This window comes from Cetorhinus maximus, unplaced genomic scaffold, assembly GCF_964194155.1.
Source record: "Cetorhinus maximus unplaced genomic scaffold, sCetMax3.hap1.1 HAP1_SCAFFOLD_1353, whole genome shotgun sequence".
NCBI classification, from domain to species: Eukaryota; Metazoa; Chordata; class Chondrichthyes; order Lamniformes; family Cetorhinidae; genus Cetorhinus; species Cetorhinus maximus.
The window spans coordinates 43998-64391 of NW_027597294.1; positions in this window are offsets into that span (position 1 = coordinate 43998).

Here is a 20394-nt window from a genome sequence, read left to right on the forward strand (position 1 = left end):
CTGTGTTGAGCAAGGGGGTAACGCTTGCAATTCTCAAGTCCTCTGGAAACACCCCAGAGTAATATTCTTTTAGAATTTGTGCCTATGTGTACATTGAAAAACACCAACAAATTCAACAACAACCTCAACATTGAAAAACACCAACAAATTCAACAACAACCTCAACAAATTCAATAACAACCTCAACACTGAAAAACACCAAATTCAACAACAAACCCAACATTAAGAAGCACCAACAAATTCAACAACAACCTCAACAAATTCAACAACAACCTCAACATTGAAAAACACCAACAAATTCAACAACAACCTCAGCATTGAAAAACACCAACAAGTTCAACAACAACCTCAACATTGAAAAACACCAACAAATTCAACAACAACCTCAACATTGAGAAGCACCAACAAATTCAACAACAACCTCAACAAATTCAACAACAACCTCAACATTGAAAAACACCAACAAATTCAACAACAACCTCAGCATTGAGAAGCACCAACAAATTCAACAACAACCTCAACATTGAGAAACACCAACAAATTCAACAACAACCCCCACATTGAGAAGCACCAACAAGCTGGACTCGAGCTCTCGGGCGCTGCCCTCCTTGTATCACAGACGGGGTGAGGGGGGGTATTTGGGGGTAGGGAGAAGCCAACCCACAAACTGCAGGGACATACAGAGAGAGAAAGGGAGAGAGAGAGAGAGGGGGAGAGAGAGAGAGAGAGAGGGAGTGAGAGAGAGAGGGAGAGAGAGAGAGAGAGGGGGGGGAGAGAGAGAGGGAGAGAGAGAGAGAGAGAGGTGGGGAGACAGGGAGGGAGAGAGAGAGAGAGAGGAAGAGAGAGGGAGAGATAGATGGTGAGAGAGATTGAGAGAGAGGGAGAGAGAGGGAGAGATGGTGAGAGAGATTGAGAGAGAGGGAGACAGAGAGAGAGATGGTGAGAGAGATTGAGAGAGAGGGAGACAGAGAGAGAGATGGTGAGAGAGATTGAGAGAGAGGAAGACAGAGAGAGAGATGGTGAGAGAGATTGAGAGAGAGGGAGACAGAGAGAGAGAGAGATGGTGAGAGAGAGGGAGACAGAGAGAGAGAGGGTGAGAGAGATTGAGAGAGAGGGAGACAGAGAGAGAGATGGTGAGAGAGATTGACAGAGAGGGAGAGAGAGAGAGAGATGGTGAGAGAGATTGAGAGAGAGGGAGACAGAGAGAGAGATGGTGAGAGAGATTGAGAGAGAGGGAGACAGAGAGAGAGATGGTGAGAGAGATTGTGAGAGAGGGACTGCTGCCCCTGGAGTCAGTACAACCAGCCTCTCATTCTGATCTCAGGGGAAGTGTCATTGTGAAATGGAACCAAGAGGCAGAAACAGTTTTGAGGAAGTTTTTGCCCTGACATCGAGTCTGAGGAAAGACTGAGATACATCTGAGAGAGAGAAGGAGAAGCAGACAGGACAGGAACGGAGGAGAGAGACCCCCTCAGACACAAACCATGGAACAGGACACCAACTACATGAATATGAGACACATCAAAAACAACACAACAGCACCCAGTGAACGTAGGTTAAACTGTTCAATAGAGAGAGGGATAGAGAGAGAGGGAGAGCGAGAGGGAGAGAGAGCGAGAGGGAGAGAGTGAAAGAAAGAGGGAGACAGAGAGGGATAGAGAGAGACTGACGGGTCGGGGGACAGATGGAGGGTCAGTAAAAGAGGTCAATAGAGAAAGAGAGCCAGAAAGACAGAAAGAAAATGAAAATTATAGAGAAACCGAGAGACAAAGACAGAATAAAAAGGAATGGAAAAGAGAGACAGACTGTCAGACAGAGAGAGAGAGACAGGGAGAGAGAGATGATGAGAGAGATTGAGAGAGAGGGAGACAGAGAGAGAGATGGTGAGAGAGATTGAGAGAGAGGGAGACAGAGAGAGAGAGATGGTGATAGAGATTGAGACAGAGGGAGACAGAGAGAGAGATGGTGAGAGAGATTGAGAGAGAGGAACTGCTGCCCCTGGAGTCAGTACAACCAGCCTCTCATTCTGATCTCAGGGGAAGTGTCATTGTGAAATGGAACCAAGAGGCAGAAACATTTTTAAGGAAGTTTTCGCCCTGACATTGAGTTTGAGGAAAGACTGAGACACATCTGAGAGAGATAGAGAAGCAGACAGGACAGGAACGGAGGAGAGAGACCCCTCAGATACAAACCATGGAGCAGGACACCGGCTACATGAATATGAGACACATCAAAAACAACACGACAGCCCCCAGTGAACGTAGGTTAAACTGTTCAATGGAGGGAGAGAGAGAGAGATGGAGGGAGAGAGAGAGAGAGGCAGAGATTCAGAAAGAGAGAGGCAGACAAATGGAGAGGTTGAGAGTGAGTGAGACAGAGAGATGGTGACAGAGATTGAGGGTGAGAGTGAGAGGGAGAGAGTGAGAGGGGGGAACATAGTGAGATTGAGAGAGAGGGGGAACTTTATGCAGTATTTAGCCCAATGCTGTACCTGTCCTGGGAGTGTTTGATGGGGACAGTGTAGAGGGAGCTTTACTCTGTATCTAACCCCGTGCTGTACCTGTCCTGGGAGTGTTTGATGGGGACGTTGTAGAGAGAGCTTTACTCTGTAGCTAACCCCATGCTGTACCTGTCCTGGGAGTGTTTGATGGGGACAGTGTCGAGGGAGCTTTACTCTGTATCTAACCCCATGCTGTACCTGTCCTGGGAGCTTTGATGGGGTCGGTGTAGAGGGAGCTTTAGCTTTATCTAACCCAGTGCTGTACGTGTCCTGGGGGTGGTTGATGGGGGCAGTGTAGAGGGAGCTTTACTCTGTATCGAACCCCGTGCTGTACCTGTCCTGGGAGTGTTTGATGTGGACGGTGTAGAGGAAGATTTACTCTGTATCTAACCCCGTGCTGTACCTGTCCTGGGACTGTTTGATGTGGACGGTGTAGAGGGAGCTTTACTCTGTATCTAACCCCGTGCTGTCTCTGTCCTGGGAGTGTTTTATGGGGACAGTGTAGAGGGAGCTTTACTCTGTATCTAACCCCGTGCTGTCCCTGTCCTGGGAGTGTTTGATGTGGACGGTGTAGAGGGAGCTTTACTCTGTATCTAACCCCGTGCTGTACCTGTCCTGGGATTGTTTGATGGGGACGGTGTAGAGGGAGCTTTACTCTGTATCTAACCCGGTGCTGTACCTGTCCTGGGATTGTTTGATGGGGACACTGTAGAGGGAGCTTTACTCTGTATCTAACTCTCATCCATTGTATAGTTTCTGTTTCCGTTTTCCAGACGATCCGGAGATCTTGTATGCGGAGCTGAATCTTCTTCCTGCTTCCGGGACATCTAAGGTCCGTACAACAGGTTAGTTACGGATATCGTATGTCAGTCGTAAGATACTGATTTGTGTCAAACCTGCTGCACTTTAGTTGTTTCTCAGTTGCGTTGTACATGATGCATTAGGTAGACCCTGATTCTTTCAGTTTCATCTTAGGTTACACCTGAGTCAATATCGTACCTGATCCATCTCCTCTCTGCCTGTTACACGTTAGTTACGTATCTGTTTGACCTTAGTTATGGGTCTGCTAATCTCTGTTTGGAAATCGAATACCCTCTGACTGTCACAACTGTGCGACGCCCCTCTTCCCTGTCATTTACATCTCAGTTACGTTTCCGTTGCATCGTAGTAACATCACAGTTAAGCATGAGTCCTGTCCCTGTTGTACTCCTGTAGTGTGTCACTTGCTTCTTAGTTGCATGTGTGTTACGTCTCAATTACACTTTGCTTACATGTCCATCACACATCCGTTGTATCTTAGCTGTGTTTCTGTTAGACCTCAGCCACGTGATGATCACACCGTATCTATGTGCCTGCTGTTCCTCGGTTTCCATGCCTGCTTGTTTTGTGTTCCACTTGTTCTATTGGTGAATTAAGTCTTTGCTAAGTCGCATTTACATGTCAACTGCCTGTAGCTGGTAAAGCAAGAATTCAAGAAGCACCTGGCTACATTCTGGTTAGGTCTTGGTGTGCTCCAGAGCTGAGTGACATGTCGGTGTGCGTGTTGTTGCTCCGTCATTGTCCTCTGCTTCCCACCTACGTCACACGCACTGACCAAACTGTCCTCACGTTCTTCATTGCTTCTCATTCCCTCGCTCCATCTCTCTCGGTTCCTGTTCACCTACGAGAGTCCAAGTTACGCCCAAGTCAACTTCACTCCGTGGAGTCTGCAGCAGAACCAAGGCCCAGAGGTGACCCCGAGCAAAGGTCAGTCAACCTGGGAGTATGGGGTCAGAGGTCAAAATGGTTCAGGGTAGTCGAGGGGAGGGACGTGGTGAAGGGTGAAGGGATTCACCTCACCATCTCTGTAACCTCCTCCAGCCCCTAAAACCCTCCCTAACTCTGTAACCTCCTCCAGCCCCTACAGCCCTCCCTATCTCTGTAACCTCCTCTAGCCCCTACATCCCTCCCTAGCTCTGTATTGTCCTCCAGCCCCTGCAATGCTCCCCATCTCTGTAACCTCCTCCAGCCCCTACACCCCTCCCTATCTCTGTTACTTCCTCCAGCCCCTACTCCCCTCCCTACCTCTGTATCCTCCTCCAGCCCCTACAACCCTCCGTATCTCTGTAACCTCCTCCAGCCCCTATACCCCTCCCTATCACTGTAACCCCCTCCAACCCCGACAACCTTCCCAAACTCTGTAACCTCCTCCATCCCTTTCAAACCACCCTATCTCTGTAACCTTCTCCAGACCCTACACCCATCCCTATCTCTGTAGCCCTCCTCCAGTACCTACAACCCTCCCTATCTCTGTAACCTCCTCCAGCCCCTTCAACCCTACCTATTTCTGTAACATCCTCCATTATCTACAACCCTCCCTATCTCTTTAACCTCCTCCAGACCCTACACCCCTCCCTATCTCTGTAACCTCCTCCAGCGCCTACAACCTACCCTATCTCTGTAACCTCCTCCAGCGCTTATAACGCACCATATCTCTGTAACCTCCTCCATTACCTACAACATTCCCTATCCCTGTAAACTCCTCCAGCCACAACACCCCTCCCTATCTCTGTAAACCTCCTCCAGTACCTACAACCCTCCCTATCTCTGCAACCTCCTCCAGACCCTACACCCCACCCTATCTCTGTAACCTGCCCCAGCCCATAAAACCCTCCCCATCTCTGGACCTCCTCCATTACCTACAAACCTCCCTATCTCTGTAACCTCTTGCAGCTCCTACACCCTTTCCTATCTCTGTAACCTCCTCCCGCCCCTACAACCCTCCCTATCTCTGTAACCTCCTCCAGCCCCAACAACCCTCCCTATCTCTGTAACCGCTTCCAGCCCCTACACCCCTCCCTATCTCTGTAACCTCCTCCAGTCCCTACACCCCTCACTATCTCTGTAACCTCTTCTAGCCCCTACAACCCTCCCTATCTCTGTAACATCCTCCAATCACTACACCTCTCCCTATCTCTGTAACCTCCTCCAGCCACTACACCCCTCCCTATCTCTGCAACCACCTACAACCCCCTGAGTTCTTGGTGTTCCTCCAATTCCGGCCTCTCGTGCGTTCCCCGATTACCATCGCTCCGCCATTGGCAGCTGGGACTTCAGCTGCCTGGGGGCCTAAAGTCTGAAATTGCTTCCCACAACCTCTCCGCCTCTCCCTCTCTGTCTCGATCACTGTCTCTGTCTCGCTCTCCCATCCTCTCTCTCTCTGCCTCACTCTCTGCTCCATTCCCTCTCTCTCTCTCTGTCTCTCTGTCTCCTCCTTTAAGACACTCCTTGTACTGATCTCTGTGTCTGAGCTTTTGGTTTCCTGTCCCTAATATCTCTCTGTGTGACTCGGTGTTCGATTCTCTTTGATAAGCCTCCTGTACCGTGCGCTGGGATGTGAAACGAGGGATATAAATGAGTAACGTGGTTGTTGTTTCTCTTGATAAGGGAGGTAGATACGTCACCATTGTCTGTTCCGTGCAGTTACACAGGCTGCTCATCATGGGTCAATCTTTACTTCTCTATTCCAGGCAAAACTGGACAGGAAACAGCTGGAGGAAAAAGATCAAAAAAATCCAGATGTCCCATCGTGGTCGGACTCATTGTCTTAATCTGCAACTTCACAATTATTACAGGTCTCTCAGTCCATGGTACGGGGAGGAACATCTCACTGTAACACCCTGATATATCCCACACTCCTCACTGTAACACCCTGATACATCCCACACCCCTCACTGTAACACTCTGATATATCCCACACCCCTAACTGTAACACTCTGATATATCCCACACCCCTCACTGTAACACTCCGATGTATCCCACACCCCTCACTGGAACACTCTGATACATCCCACACCCCTCACTGTAACACTCTGATATATCTCACACCCCTCACTGTAACACTCTGATATATCCCACACCCCTCACTGTAACACTCTGATACATCCCATACCCCTCACTGTAACACTCTGATATATCCCACACCCCTCACTGTAACACTCCGATGTATCCCACACCCCTCACTGTAACACCCTGATACATCCCACACCCCTCACTGTAACACCCTGATACATCCCACACCCCTCACTGTAACACTCTGATATATCCCAAACCCCTCACTGTAACACTCCGATGTATCCCACACCCCTCACTGTAACACTCTGATATATTCCACACCCCTCAATGTAACACTCTGATATATCCCACACCCCTCACTGTAACACTCTGATATATCCCACACCCCTCGCTGTAACACTCTGATGTATCCCGCACCCCTCGCTGTAGCACTCTGATATATCCCACACTATCACTCACTCTGACTTTGTCTCTCAATTCTACAGATGAACAAGGAGTGCGGTGGTGCTGACCCCCTGAACCGGACCTTGGCCATTGCCCTGCAGAACCTGACAGAGCTGGATGGAAAGTTCCAGAAATTGTCCGAGACAGCGCGATCGCTCTGCCCAATGCTCCAAAGCTGTTCAGGTGAGTGGGAGCTGCCGGCCGTACTCCTGCTCCCTCCTCCAACATCCCACGCTCTGCCCCTTTGGGGTCGCCACCACCACCTGTTTCCCCGCCCCCACCCCCTGTCTTCCCACCCCCACCCCCTGTCTCCCCACCCACATCCCCTGTCTTCCCATCCCCACCTCTTGTCTCCCCACCCCCACCCCCTGTCTCCCCATCCCCTGTCTCCCCACCCCCACCCCCTGTCTCCCCATCCCCTGTCTCCCCACCCCCACCCCCTGTCTCCCCACACCACCCCCTGTCTCCCCATCCCCACCCCCTGTCTCCCCCCGCCACCCCCTGTCTCCCCACCCCCGCCCCCACCCCCTGTCTCCACACCCCCACCCCCTGTCTACCCACCCCCAACCCCACCCCCTGTCTCCCCGCCCGCACCCCCGGACTCCCCGCCCCACCCCCACCCCCACCCCCTGACTCCCCGCCCCCACCCCCTGACTCCCCGCCCCCACCCCCTGACTCCCCGCCCCCACCCCCTGACTCCCCGCCCGCACCCCCTGACTCCCCGCCCCCACCCCCTGACTCCACGCCCCCACCCCCTGACTCCCCACACCACCCCCTGTCTCCCCATCCCCACCCCCTGTCTCCCCCCGCCACCCCCTGTCTCCCCACCCTCGCCCCCACCCCCTGTCTCCACACCCCCACCCCCTGACTCCCCACACCACCCCCTGTCTCCCCATCCCCACCCCCTGTCTCCCCCCGCCACCCCCTGTCTCCCCACCCCCGCCCCCACCCCCTGTCTCCACACCCCCACCCCCTGTCTACCCGCCCCCACCCCCACCCCCTGTCTCCCCGCCCCCACCCCCTGACTCCCCGCCCCCACCCCCTGACTCCCCGCCCCCACCCCCTGACTCCCCACCCCCACCCCCTGTCTCCCCGCCCCCACCCCCTGACTCCCCACCCTAACCCTCCCCATCCTTCCCTCCTCAATCTCCAAGCGGGGGAAGGCCGCACTATCCCGGCCTCTGCCTCCCGGAGTTTGGGACAGGCGAGGGGATGAATCGATCGGGGGGGCGCGTCTGTCCGACAGATTGAGGGGATTGGATAAGGTGCAGGCGGGCCATCCAAACTTGAAGCCTGAGGTCTACAGGCGAAACCACGGCGACTGGACCCGAGGCGTTTAAAGCAATAAAGAGATTCGATTGGGTCGATGGGGAGAAACTATTTCCTCTGATCCGGTGGGTTGTGGGGGAGCCGGGGAGGGGGAGTCGATAACAAGGGGGAAGAAGGTTAAAATTCGAGCCAGGACGTTCAGGGGGGACATCAGGAAACACCTCTTCACACAAAGGGGAGCGGAAATCAGGAACTCTCCCCCCCTCCCACCCCAAAATAAACTGTGGGGGCCGGAGGTCAAAGGGGAACGTCAAAACTGAGATTGAGAGATTGTTGTTGGGGATGGAGGGACACGGAACCGAGGGGGTTAAGATACAGAGCAGATCCAATAGAATGGTGTAAAATGCTCGAGAGGGGCTGAATGGCCTCCTCCTGTTCCTGTGTAACAGGCTCGAGAGGGGCCGAATGGCCTCCTCCTGTTCCTGTGTAACAGGCTCGAGAGGGGCTGAATGGTCTTCTCCTGTTCCTATGTAACATGCCCGAGAGGGGCTGAATGGCCTCCTCCTGTTCCTAATGTTACCAGGTATTTCTCTGAATTAAGCCTTTATAATTTTGCAGAGTCTCCCTGTCCGAGCGGTTGGAAATTTCATAATCAACATTGCTATAGATTCTATAGATAAAAACAAAAAACTACTGCGGATGCTGGAAATCGAAAACAAAAACAGAATTACCTGGAAAAACTCAGCAGGTCTGGCAGCATCGGCGCAGAAGAAAAGAGTTGACGTTTCGAGTCCTCACGACCCTTCAAGTTCTGCTGAAGGGTCATGAGGACTCAAAACGTCAACTCTTTTCTTCTCCGCCGATGCTGTCAGACCTGCTGAGTTTTTCCAGGTAATTCTGTTTTTGTTTTGCTATAAATTCTCAACAGATGAAGTAAACTGGGACTCGGCAAAACGACTTTGTGAATCCAAAAATTCACACCTCATCATCATAAATACAGAACAGGAACAGATGAGAATGACAGACGCATCTGTCAGAATGAGATAGAGAGAAAATATCCCTCTGCACCGTCCCAATCAAACACTCCCAGGACAGGCACAGCACGGGGTTAGACACAGAGTAAAGCTCCCTCTACACTGTCCCCATCAAACACTCCCAGGACAGGCACAGCACGGGGTTAGATACAGTGTAAAGCTCCCTCTACACTGTCCCCATCAAACACTCCCAGGACAGGTACAGCACGGGGTTCGATACAGAGTAAAGCTCCCTCTACACCGTCCCCATCAAACTCTCCCAGGACAGGGACAGCATGGGGTTAGATACAGAGTAAAGCTCCCTCTACACTGTCCCCATCAAACACTCCCAGGACAGGTACAGCACGGGGTTAGATACAGAGTAAAGCTCTCTCTACACTACATGAACGAGAGTTTCAGCAGTCGATGAGCTGAGCCCGGGGTGGTTCTGGGCGATGTTACGGAGCTGGGAAGAGGCCGTCTTGGTGACGATGTGGATATGAGGTGGGAATCCCATCTCCAGATTAAACACAACTCAGAGAGTTCCCAGGATGGAGTCAGTAACTCGGGGATGGAGTTTGGAACAGAGACGGAAAACAACGGCTTCAGTCTTCCCGATATTTAATCAGAGGGAATGAGGGAGAATTCCCTGAGAAAGGGTTTGGGGCATTTTGTGTATCAGGTGTGCGTGTGTGTGAGAGAGTGTGTGTGAGAGAGAGTGTGTCTGTGTGAGGGCAAGTGTGTGAGTGTCTGTGTCTCTGTGTGTGTGAGCGTGTTTGTGTGTGTGTATATGTGTGTGTGTGTGTGTATATGAGTGTGTGTCCATGAGGATATGAATGACTGTGTGTGAATTAAGGCAGTAATACTAACTGGTGACACTATATCATTATATGTGCTACAGAATGTCATAAAGAAATCTATCAATCCTGAGACTTACTGGATCGGACTAACAGATCGAGAGACTGAAGGATACTGGAAATGGGTGGATGGGACCCCAGTGAGGTGAGTCCCAGCGTCGCATGGAGAGAGAGAGAGCAGGACAGTGGGATTAGTTTGGGATTGATACAGGGCTATGGGGAGAGAGCGGGACAGTGGGATTAGTTTGGGGATTGATACAGGGCTATGGGGAGAGAGCGGGGCAGTGGGATTAGTTTGGGATTTGTACAGGGCTATGGGGAGAGAGCGGGACAGTGGGATTAGTTTGGGAGTGATACAGGGCTATGGGGAGACAGCGGGGCAATGGGATTAGTTTGGGATTTGTACAGGGCTATGGGGAGAGAGCGGGACAGTGGGATTAGTTTGGGATTGATACAGGGCTATGGGGAGAGAGCGGGACAGTGGGATTAGTTTGGGATTGATACAGGGCTATGGGGAGAGAGCGGGACAGTGGGATTAGTTTGGGATTGATACAGGGCTACGGGGAGAGAGCGGGACAGTGGGATTAGTTTGGGGATTTGTACAGGGCTATGGGGAGACAGCGGGACAGTGGGATTAGTTTGGGATTGATACAGGGCTATGGGGAGAGAGCGGGACAGTGGGATTAGTTGGGGATTGATACAGGGCTATGGGGAGGACAGCGGGACAGTGGGATTAGTTTGGGATTGATACAGGGCAGTGGGGAGAGAGCGGGACAGTGAGATTAGTTTGGGGATTTGTACAGGGCTATGGGGAGAGAGCAGGGAAAGTGGGATTAGTTTGGGATTTGTACAGGGACATGGGGAGAGAGCGGGGCAGTGGGATTAGTTTGGGATTTGTACAGGGCTATGGGGAGAGAGCGGGATAGTGGGATTAGTTTGGGATTGATACAGGGCTATGGGGAGAGTGCGGGGCAGTGGGATTAGTTTGGGATTGATACAGGGCTATGGGGAGAGAGCAGGACAGTGGGATTAGTTTGGGATTCATACAGGGCTATAGGGAGAGAGCAGGGCAGTGGGATTAGTTGGGGATTGATACAGGGCTATGGGGAAAGAGCGGGACAGTGGGATTAGTTTGGGGATTGATACAGGGCTATGGGGAGAGTGCGGGACAGTGCGATTCGTTGGGGATTTGTACAGGGCTATGGGGAGAGAGCAGGGACAGTGGGATTAGTTTGGGATTTGTACAGGGCTATAGGCATCTTGTTGATTCTGTGCAGGAATGTGTCGGATTTTTATCGGTATTTTTTATTTCCCCAATTCCTAGTCTTACTCGATGGGGTCAGGGTGAACCGAATAATGGGAGTGGTAATGAAAACTGTGCCATCATCAGAATAAACGGCTGGAATGATGTCAGTTGTACCGATCAGTTCCGTTTCATCTGTGAGAAAAGGGCACTGCCCTGCGTCGAGGCAGCTGATATTGAGAAATATTGTTCCTGAAGAGAGACTGGGACACAGAACGAGAGTCCACATGGCCCTTCAAAAGAACCTTCAGTTCTGTTGAAGGGTCGTGTGGACTCGAAACGTCAACTCTTTTCTTCTCCACCGATGCTGCCAGACCTGCTGAGTTTTTCCAGGTAATTCTGTTTTTGTTTTGGATTTCCAGCATCCGCAGTAGTTTTTTTGTTTTTATCACAGAACGAGAGTGTCAGGATTGTCCAAAGATCCCCAGCCCCTCCTCCCTTCCCCACAATCCCCGACTGCCCGAGGCTACGTCCGTAAGGTGAAAGTTCATCTGTTCCCCTTCTCCCCCAGGAGGATCCTACTGCAGCGCCACCAGTGTTGGGAGGCGGGAATGACAGCATGACAGTTGACATTGGAAAACCCCATTATAAATCCAGTCAGGAATCCGGCGAAATGTAACAGGACAGATGTCCTGCATTTCTCTAGCAACTTTCACTAACTCAGGAGATCCCCAACCTGCTTTTGCAGCCAAAGAAGCAACTCCTTACAGTGTTTCCATAGTTGTCATATCAGAAACGAGGCATTCAATTTGCGTGCAGTAAGCTCCCACTGGACTCGGGATTAAACTCGGTCACATCGGAAATACCCTTTGGACTTTTTTCCTCTCGGACTCTGGAAACCATGTGAACTCATTTTTATCTCCGTGGTTCTTGTACTGTTACTATCCATAGTTGTAAATGTTTCCTTTTTCTATCCTCCATTACTGTGTCTGTGTGTGAGTGTATGTGTGTGTGCGTATGTGTGTCTGTGTATGTGTGCGTCTGTGTGTGTGCGAGTGCATGTGGGTGCATGTTTTTTTTGTGTGTTTGTTGTGTGTGTTTGTGTGTGTATGTTTGTGTGTTTCTTTGTGTGAGTATTTGTTTGTGTGAGTGTGTGTTTGTGTGTATCTCTGTGTGTGTGAGTGTATGTGTTGTGTATATATGTGGTGTGAGTTGCGTGAGTGTGTGTGATGTTGTGAACATTCCTGCCCCGGGTTTTAAATGTAAATAAACTAACCTGAGCTGATCATAATGTGAGTTTGCTGTGAGTGATTAGTAAAGTGGATCAGACACACTGAGGGTTTGGGAAAACACACCACAACACACTTCACAAAGAATTCAAAACACCTTCTGCGTACGGACAGTTGGTGAGAGACAGAAGTATGGTTTGCCTGTTTCTCTCCTGTCCGGAACAGTTCGTTCTGAGGAACCTACCAACTCAGACACGTGTACAAGATCTCCAACTTTGCAATACTGCTCCCAAATTCTCAATTCCTTCATACACTAACCTACGCACTATTGCTTTAACCATTCCTCTCCCGACGCTCTGTTATGACACAGCAGATGATGTGTGCCAGGCAGATCAAATCCACGAGGGAATCCTGATCATGCGGTCACAACTGTTTTGCAATTTGTATTTTATTTCGAGATGCCTGCCCTGAATTCAGTAACAATAAGTTCACCAAGACTTGAAAGATTTTTTACAAACCTTAATTAAACGTTCATTAACAAGTGAAATGATTGCAAGCACATACACAGGTCGACAAATTACTACTGTAATAACTCCAAAAAGCCCCTAATTAATCGAGCTTCCAGCTACACCCCCATTAAGGCAACAGGAAAAACCAATTTGATTTTAAACAGATCCAGGCAAATCACCACATTACGCTGGACAGTAGAATCCAAAGTGGCTTTTCCCAGCTTCAGTTTCTGTAGACAGCAGCTTAATGCTGGAGGCTTTTCACACTTCTGGGAGATCTTGCAATGCCTTTCTCTGTGACACACAGCTTCTTCTCCTTTATACATGTTTCTCCCTTTTATTGTAAATCCCATTGTTCCCATAAGTCATTGGATCTTTACCTTTCGCATAATATAAATCTCTTTATGGTGCTAATACTATCAGTAACCATTGGGAAAAATAAACACACTGCTTGGCCTCGCTTCTCTGGCAAGGCGTAAACATCCCACCGTCTCTTTGAAATTCAAACTACTCTGATTGATCTAAAAATGCCAATTCTCCTCACCGCACATTCTAAAACTTCAGCCATGTTTACCTATTTCAAACCGAGCTTCGTTTCATGAATCTTAGCCTCCAGACCAGCTGTCTCCAAGCCAATTGAACACAGAGAAACTATCCAAACCCCACGAAAACACTTAATTTTACAATAAATCACAATAATATTATGAGGAATGATTATACTTCCATAACAGCTCTTTGCCGGTGTCCATGAGATTTTATTTATTAGTTCATGGGCTGTGGACACCCCTGGCTTGGTCAGCATTTATTGCTCATCCCTTATTGCCCTTGCTCAGAGGACATTGAAGGGTCAACCCCATTGCTGTGGGTCTGGAGTCACGTGTAGGCCAGACCAGGTAAGGGTGGCATATATCCTTCCCTCAAGGGCATTAGTGAACCAGATGGGTTTCTTAGGACAATCGCCAATAGTTTCATGATCACTTAATCTCCAGATTTTTATTGAATTCAAATTCCACCCTCTGCCGTGTTGGGATTTGAAACTGCATCTCCAGGGCATTATCCTGGGTCGCTGGATTAACAGTCCGGTGAAAATAGCACTACGCCACCACATCCCCTTCTAGTCCCACACACTCGAAGGTCGATGTTCTCCAGTCTTCCCTCTGAGGTGAGTCTTCCCTTGCAGAGCCTTCATTGTCTTTGTCATGTTAAGGTGCTTGGGGTTGAAAGGGTTAACACGTGGGACGGGAGGGACAGTACCGCCCACCCCATGATGATGTAAGAGTCACATGACAAAGACTAGGCACATGGCGGATAATGTGGGAAAGTGTGGAATTGTCCATTTTGGCAGGAAGTATAAAGGAGAAGCACATTATATAAATGGTGAGAGATTGAAGAGCTCTGAGATGCAGAGGGATCCGGGAGTCCTAGTCCATGAATTGCAAAAGGTTAGTCTGCAAGTACAGCAGGTAATTAGGAAAGCTCATAGAACATTATCGTTTATTGTGAGGGGGAATTGAATACAAAAGTAGGGAGGTTATGCTTCAGTTGTACAGGGCGCTGATGAGACCACATCTGGAGAATTGTGTACGGTATTGGTCTGCTTATTTAAGGGAAGATGTAAATGCATTGGGAGCAGTTCCATGAATGTTTACTGGGCTAATACCAGGAGTGGGTGGGTTGTCTTATGAGGAAAGGTTGGACTCGTATCCACTGGAGTTTAGAAGTGTGAGAGGTGACTTGATTGACACAAATAAGGTCCTGAGGTGTCTTGAGAGGGTGGATGTGGAGAGGATGTTTCCTCTTGGGGGAGAATCTAGAATTTGGGGTCACTGTTTAAAAATAAGGGGTTGCCCGATTCAGAGGGAGGGGAGGAGAATGGGTGGTGAAAGGTTATCGGGGGGTGGGCGGGAATGTGGGGCTGAGGTCACAGTCGGGTCAGCCACGATCGTATTGAATGGCGGAGCAGGCTGGAGGGGCTGAGTGGCCTGCTCCTGCCCCTAATTGGTAGATACGCCTGGTGAAGGGTGGGGGAGGGGAAACTCATGCCTTAGACTGGGGAAAGGCCGTTGCCTTGTGTGTCTGTCTGAAGTGACGTTCATAACCAGTGACTGTTCAGGCACATCTAAACCTCTGCGATTGCTCATTAGCCAGTGACATCCAACAGACAGCCTGGGTCTCGGAGGTGGGATCCTACACCAGTCTCTTGCAGCTCGGACACCCCATGAGCTATACTCTGCTTCCAGGAATGGCTGCTGACGTGCTCTCCCATTCCACGAAGGATCATGTCCTGCCAGACGTGGGAGGAACACCCACACCTGCCTCCGAGACACCGTGCCTCAGGGCCCAGAATTCTGTGGGTGATTGAATCCCCCGGAGCTGTGACTTGTGGGGGAGAGGGGTGGGGGAGTGGTGTGGGTACAGGAGGGGCTGGATTTGGCTCAAACCTGTGGCTGTAAAAAGGGAGCCACAGAAACGCAATGTTGAGAGTTATAGGCATAGGTTCATGTCGTCACTGAAAGTGGGTTAGTTGATTGGGGGAAGTGTAGTAAAATGGTTTAAGACGTGGGATATGCCAATATATGATGTAGATGATGGCGTATCACTGACATCAGTCAGGTGTTCAACTAGAGACAGAGAGAGGCAGAGCGAGAGAGAGAAATTGAGACATAGAGACAGAGAGAGAGAGAGATGGTTAGAGAAATTGAGAGAGAGGGAGAGAGAGAGAGATGGTGAAAGAGATTGAAAGAGATTGAGAGAGAGGGAGAGAGAGAGAGAAAGATGGTGAGAGAAAATGAGAGAGGGAGAGAGAGAGAGGGAGAGAGAGAGCGAGAGAGAGATGGTGAGATATTGATAGAGAGAGAGAGAGACAGTGAGATTGAGAGAGAGAGACAGAGAGAGATGGTGAGGGAGATTGAGAGAGGGAGACAGAGAGAGAGATGGTGAGATATTGATAGAGAGAGAGAGAGTCAGTGAGATTGAGAGAGAGAGACAGAGAGAGATGGTGAGGGAGATTGAGAGAGGGAGACAGAGAGAGAGATGGTGAGAGAGATTGAGAGAGAGGGAGACGGAGAGAGAGATGGTGAGAGAGAGAGAGAGACAGACAGAGAGAGAGGTAGACAGAGGGAGAGATGGTGAGAGAGATGGTGAGAAAGACATTGAGAGATTAAGAGAGAGGGAGAGAGGGCGAGAGAGATTGTGAGAGACAGACAGAGAGAGAGCTGGTGTGAATGATTGAGAGAGAGGGAGACAGAGAGACGGTGGGAGTCATGGTGAGAGAGAGAGAGACGGTGAGAGAGAGAGATGGTGAGAGAGAGAGACGGTGAGAGAGACAGAGATGGTGAGAGAGATTGAGAGAGAGGGAGACAGAGGGAGAGATGGTGAGAGAGATTGAGAGACAGAGAGAGAGATGGTGAGAGAGATTGAGAGAGAGACAGAGAGAGAGATGGTGAGAGAGATTGAGAGAGAGAGAGACAGAGAGAGAGATGGTGAGAGAGATTGAGAGAGAGGGAGACAGAGAGAGAGATGGTGAGAGAGATTGAGAGAGAGGGGGACAGAGAGAGAGATGGTGCGAGAGATTGAGAGAGAGGGAGACAGAGAGAGCGATGGTGAGAGAGATTGAGAGAGACAGAGAGAGAGATGGTGAGAGAGATTGAGAGAGAGGGAGACAGAGAGAGAGATGGTGTGAGAGATTGAGAGAGAGAGAGACAGAGAGAGAATGGTGAGAGAGATTGAGAGAGAGGGAGACAGAGAGAGAGAGATGGTGAGAGATTGAGAGAGAGGGAGACAGAGAGAGAGATGGTGAGAGAGATTGAGAGAGACAGAGAGAGAGATGGTGAGAGAGATTGAGAGAGAGGGAGACAGAGAGAGAGATGGTGTGTGAGATTGAGAGAGAGGGAGACAGAGAGAGAGATGGTGAGAGAGATTGAGAGAGAGGGAGACAGAGAGAGAGATGGTGAGAGAGATTGAGAGAGAGGAAGACAGAGGGAGAGATATGGTGAGAGAGATTGAGAGAGAGGGAGACAGAGAGAGAGATGGTGAGAGATTGAGAGAGAGAGAGACAGAGAGATGGTGAGAGAGATTGAGAGAGAGGGAGACAGAGAGAGAGATGGTGAGAGAGATTGAGAGAGAGGGAGACAGAGAGAGAGATGGTGAGAGAGATTGAGAGAGACAGAGAGAGAGATGGTGAGAGAGATTGAGAGAGAGGGAGACAGAGAGAGAGATGGTGTGAGAGATTTAGAGAGAGGGAGACAGAGAGAGAGATGGTGAGAGAGATTGAGAGAGAGGGAGACAGAGAGAGAGAGATGGTGAGAGAGATTGAGAGAGAGGGAGACAGAGAGAGAGATGGTGAGAGAGATTGAGAGAGAGGGAGACAGAGAGAGAGATGGTGAGAGATTGAGAGAGAGAGAGACAGAGAGAGAGATGGTGAGAGAGATTGAGAGAGAGGGAGACAGAGAGAGAGATGGTGAGAGAGATTGAGAGGGAGACAGAGAGAGAGATGGTGAGAGAGATTGAGAGAGAGGGAGACAGAGAGAGAGATGGTGAGAGAGATTGAGAGAGAGAGACAGAGAGAGAGATGGTGAGAGAGATTGAGAGAGAGGGAGACAGAGAGAGAGATGGTGAGAGAGATTGAGAGAGAGGGAGACAGAGAGAGAGATGGTGAGAGAGATTGAGAGAGAGGGAGACAGAGAGAGAGATGGTGAGAGAGATTGAGAGAGAGGGAGACAGAGAGAGAGATGGTGAGAGAGATTGAGAGAGAGGGACTGCTGCCCCTGGAGTCAGTACAACCAGCCTCTCATTCTGATCTCAGGGGAAGTGTCATTGTGAAATGGATCCAAGAGGCAGAAACAGTTTTGAGGAAGTTTTCGCCCTGACATCGAGTCTGAGGAAAGACTGAGACACATCTGAGAGAGAGAGAGAAGCAGACAGGACAGGAACGGAGGAGAGAGACCCCCTCAGACACAAACCATGGAGCCTGCGGTGTGACCACCTCTCTATACGTCCCTATCCACGATACTCTCCACCTGGCGGATGCTCCACCGTGTCCCCAGCCGCCGCTCCAGCTCCAAATCCCCGGCTTCCAGGAGCTGCAGCTGGAGACACTTCCCGCACACAGGCTGGTCCCGGGCACTGGAAACGTGTCCGGCTTCCCACATAGAGCAGGATGAGCACACCACGGCTTTGAGCTCTCCTGCCATGACTGACCCCTTTAAATTAAATTAAACCTTTTGGAAGATACTTAATATCAAATAATATCAATTACTCTCGGGCCCTTCTTCCCTGCTCCTCGCTGTTACAGAATATAGTCCCTTACAAACGATGAACCACAAAATAAGACATTAAAAACGATCAGCAATAAGAGTAGTAAATGCTGCCCCGGCCGCACTCACAGGATCACCTCGTTCCCGCCTCACCGACTCCCTCAGTCACCCCTGTTCACCCGGCTCCTCTCGCGCTTCCCTTCAACTGCCGGCTCCGCTCGAGCGCGCAGGGGGCGGGGCCACACAGAGCGCGCAGAGGGCGGGGTGACACAGATCGCGCAGGGGGCGGGGTCACACAGAGCGCGCAGGGGGCCGGGTGACACAGAGCGCGCAGGGGGCGGACTCACACAGAGCGGGCAGGGGGCCGGTTCACACAGAGCGGACAGGGGGCGGGGTCACACAGAGCGGGCAGGGGGCCGGTTCACACAGAGCGGACAGGGGGCGGGGTGACACAGACAGCGCAGGAGGCGGGGTGTGGATCCTCCTGATCTCCAGAGGGCGGTGTGCACACAGTGTGCAGTTCCTCATCCTGACCTCCAGAGGGCGTCGAGCACAGAGTGCAGTTCCGCCTTCTGACCTCCAGAGGGCGGTGTGCACACTGTGTGCAGTTCCTCCTCCGGACCTCCAGAGGGCGGTGTCCCTGCAGCCTCTGGTTCCTCCTCTAGAGGGCGAAGGCCAATGATTGTGTGAATGTTGAGCCGGCACTGCTGCCTTCCGGCCGTACGTCCTGCCACCTGTGGTCTGTGTTGGGAGTGCAAAGACCGGGAGAAGGCGACAGTGAATTTTAACAGCAACAACAACCTGACTCCAGCTGGGAGAGAAATATATACAGGGGGAAACTCACCCAGCAAAACAACCAGCCCCGTAGAGAGAGAGAGAGACTCACCCAGCAAAACATTCAACAACCTGGAGCTTCACTCAGTATAAAATTCCCACCCATTGTAAAGATTCTGTTTGCATCTCGGAGCTGAATCTGGGACCACTATTGTCCGCATAGCAGGTCACTTACGGATATCGTATGTCAGTCGTAAGATACTGATTTGTGTCAAACCTGCTGCACTTTAGTTGTTTCTCAATTGCGTTGTACATGATGCATCAGGTAGGACTTGATTCTTTCAGTTTCATCTTGCTGATTCTGTGCAGGAATGCGTCGGATTTTTATCGGTAGTTTTTCATTTCCCCATTTCCCAGTTTTACTCGATGGGATCAGACGGAACGGAATAATGCAAATGGTCATGAAAACTGTGTCATTATCAGAACAGCCGACTGGAAGGATTCCAGTTGTACCCATCACCTCCCTTTCATCTGTGAGAAAAGGGCACTGCCCTGCGTCGAGGCAGCTGCTATTGAGAAATATTGTTCCTGAAGAGAGACTGGGAGACAGAACGAGAGTGTCAGGATTGTCCAAAGATCCATAGTGGCAAAAGTTTCCTTTTTCTATCCTCCATCACTGTGTGTGCGCGTCTCTGTGTGTGTGTGTGTGTGTGTGTACGTGGGTGTGTGTTTTTTTGTGTTTGTTCGTGTGCGTGTGTGAGTGTGAGTGTGACATTGTGAACATTCCTGCCCCGGGTTTTAAATGTAAATAAACTAACCCGAGTTGATCACAATGTGAGTTTGCTGTGAGTGATTAGTAAAGTGGATCAGACACACTGAGGGTTTGGGAAAACACACCACAACACACTTCACAAAGAATTCAAAACACCTTCTGCGTTCGGACAGCTGGTGAGAGACAGAAGTACAGTTTGCCTGTCTCTCTCCTGTCCGGAACAGTTCATTCTGAGGAACCTCCCAACTCAGACACGTGTACAAGATCTCCAACTTTGTAATACTGCTCCCAATTTCTCGACTTTTGCTGTAACCAATCCCTCAGGCGTGTTCGGTGTCCTTATGTTTTCCTCGGAAGTGACCACAACGAGCACAAAAACACAATTGCTTCTTTTACCAATTAACTGAATTCTGTGTCCCTCTCTTCCTCGCTCCTTCCCCCAATGGGACAGTTTCTCCCTATCTATCCACGTTGCTGCTATCCCTTTCATCCCGTGAGCTTTAACTTTGCTCACAAGCCTCTTGTGTGGCACTGTATCAAATGCCTTCTGGAAGTCTGTGTACACCACATCTACAGCCATACTCTCATCGATCCTCTCTGCTCTGTCATCAATAAAACTCCATCAAGTTCATTAAACAGGATTTTCCCTGAACAAATCTGTGCTGGTTTTGCTTAATTCACCCGCGTTTGTCCAT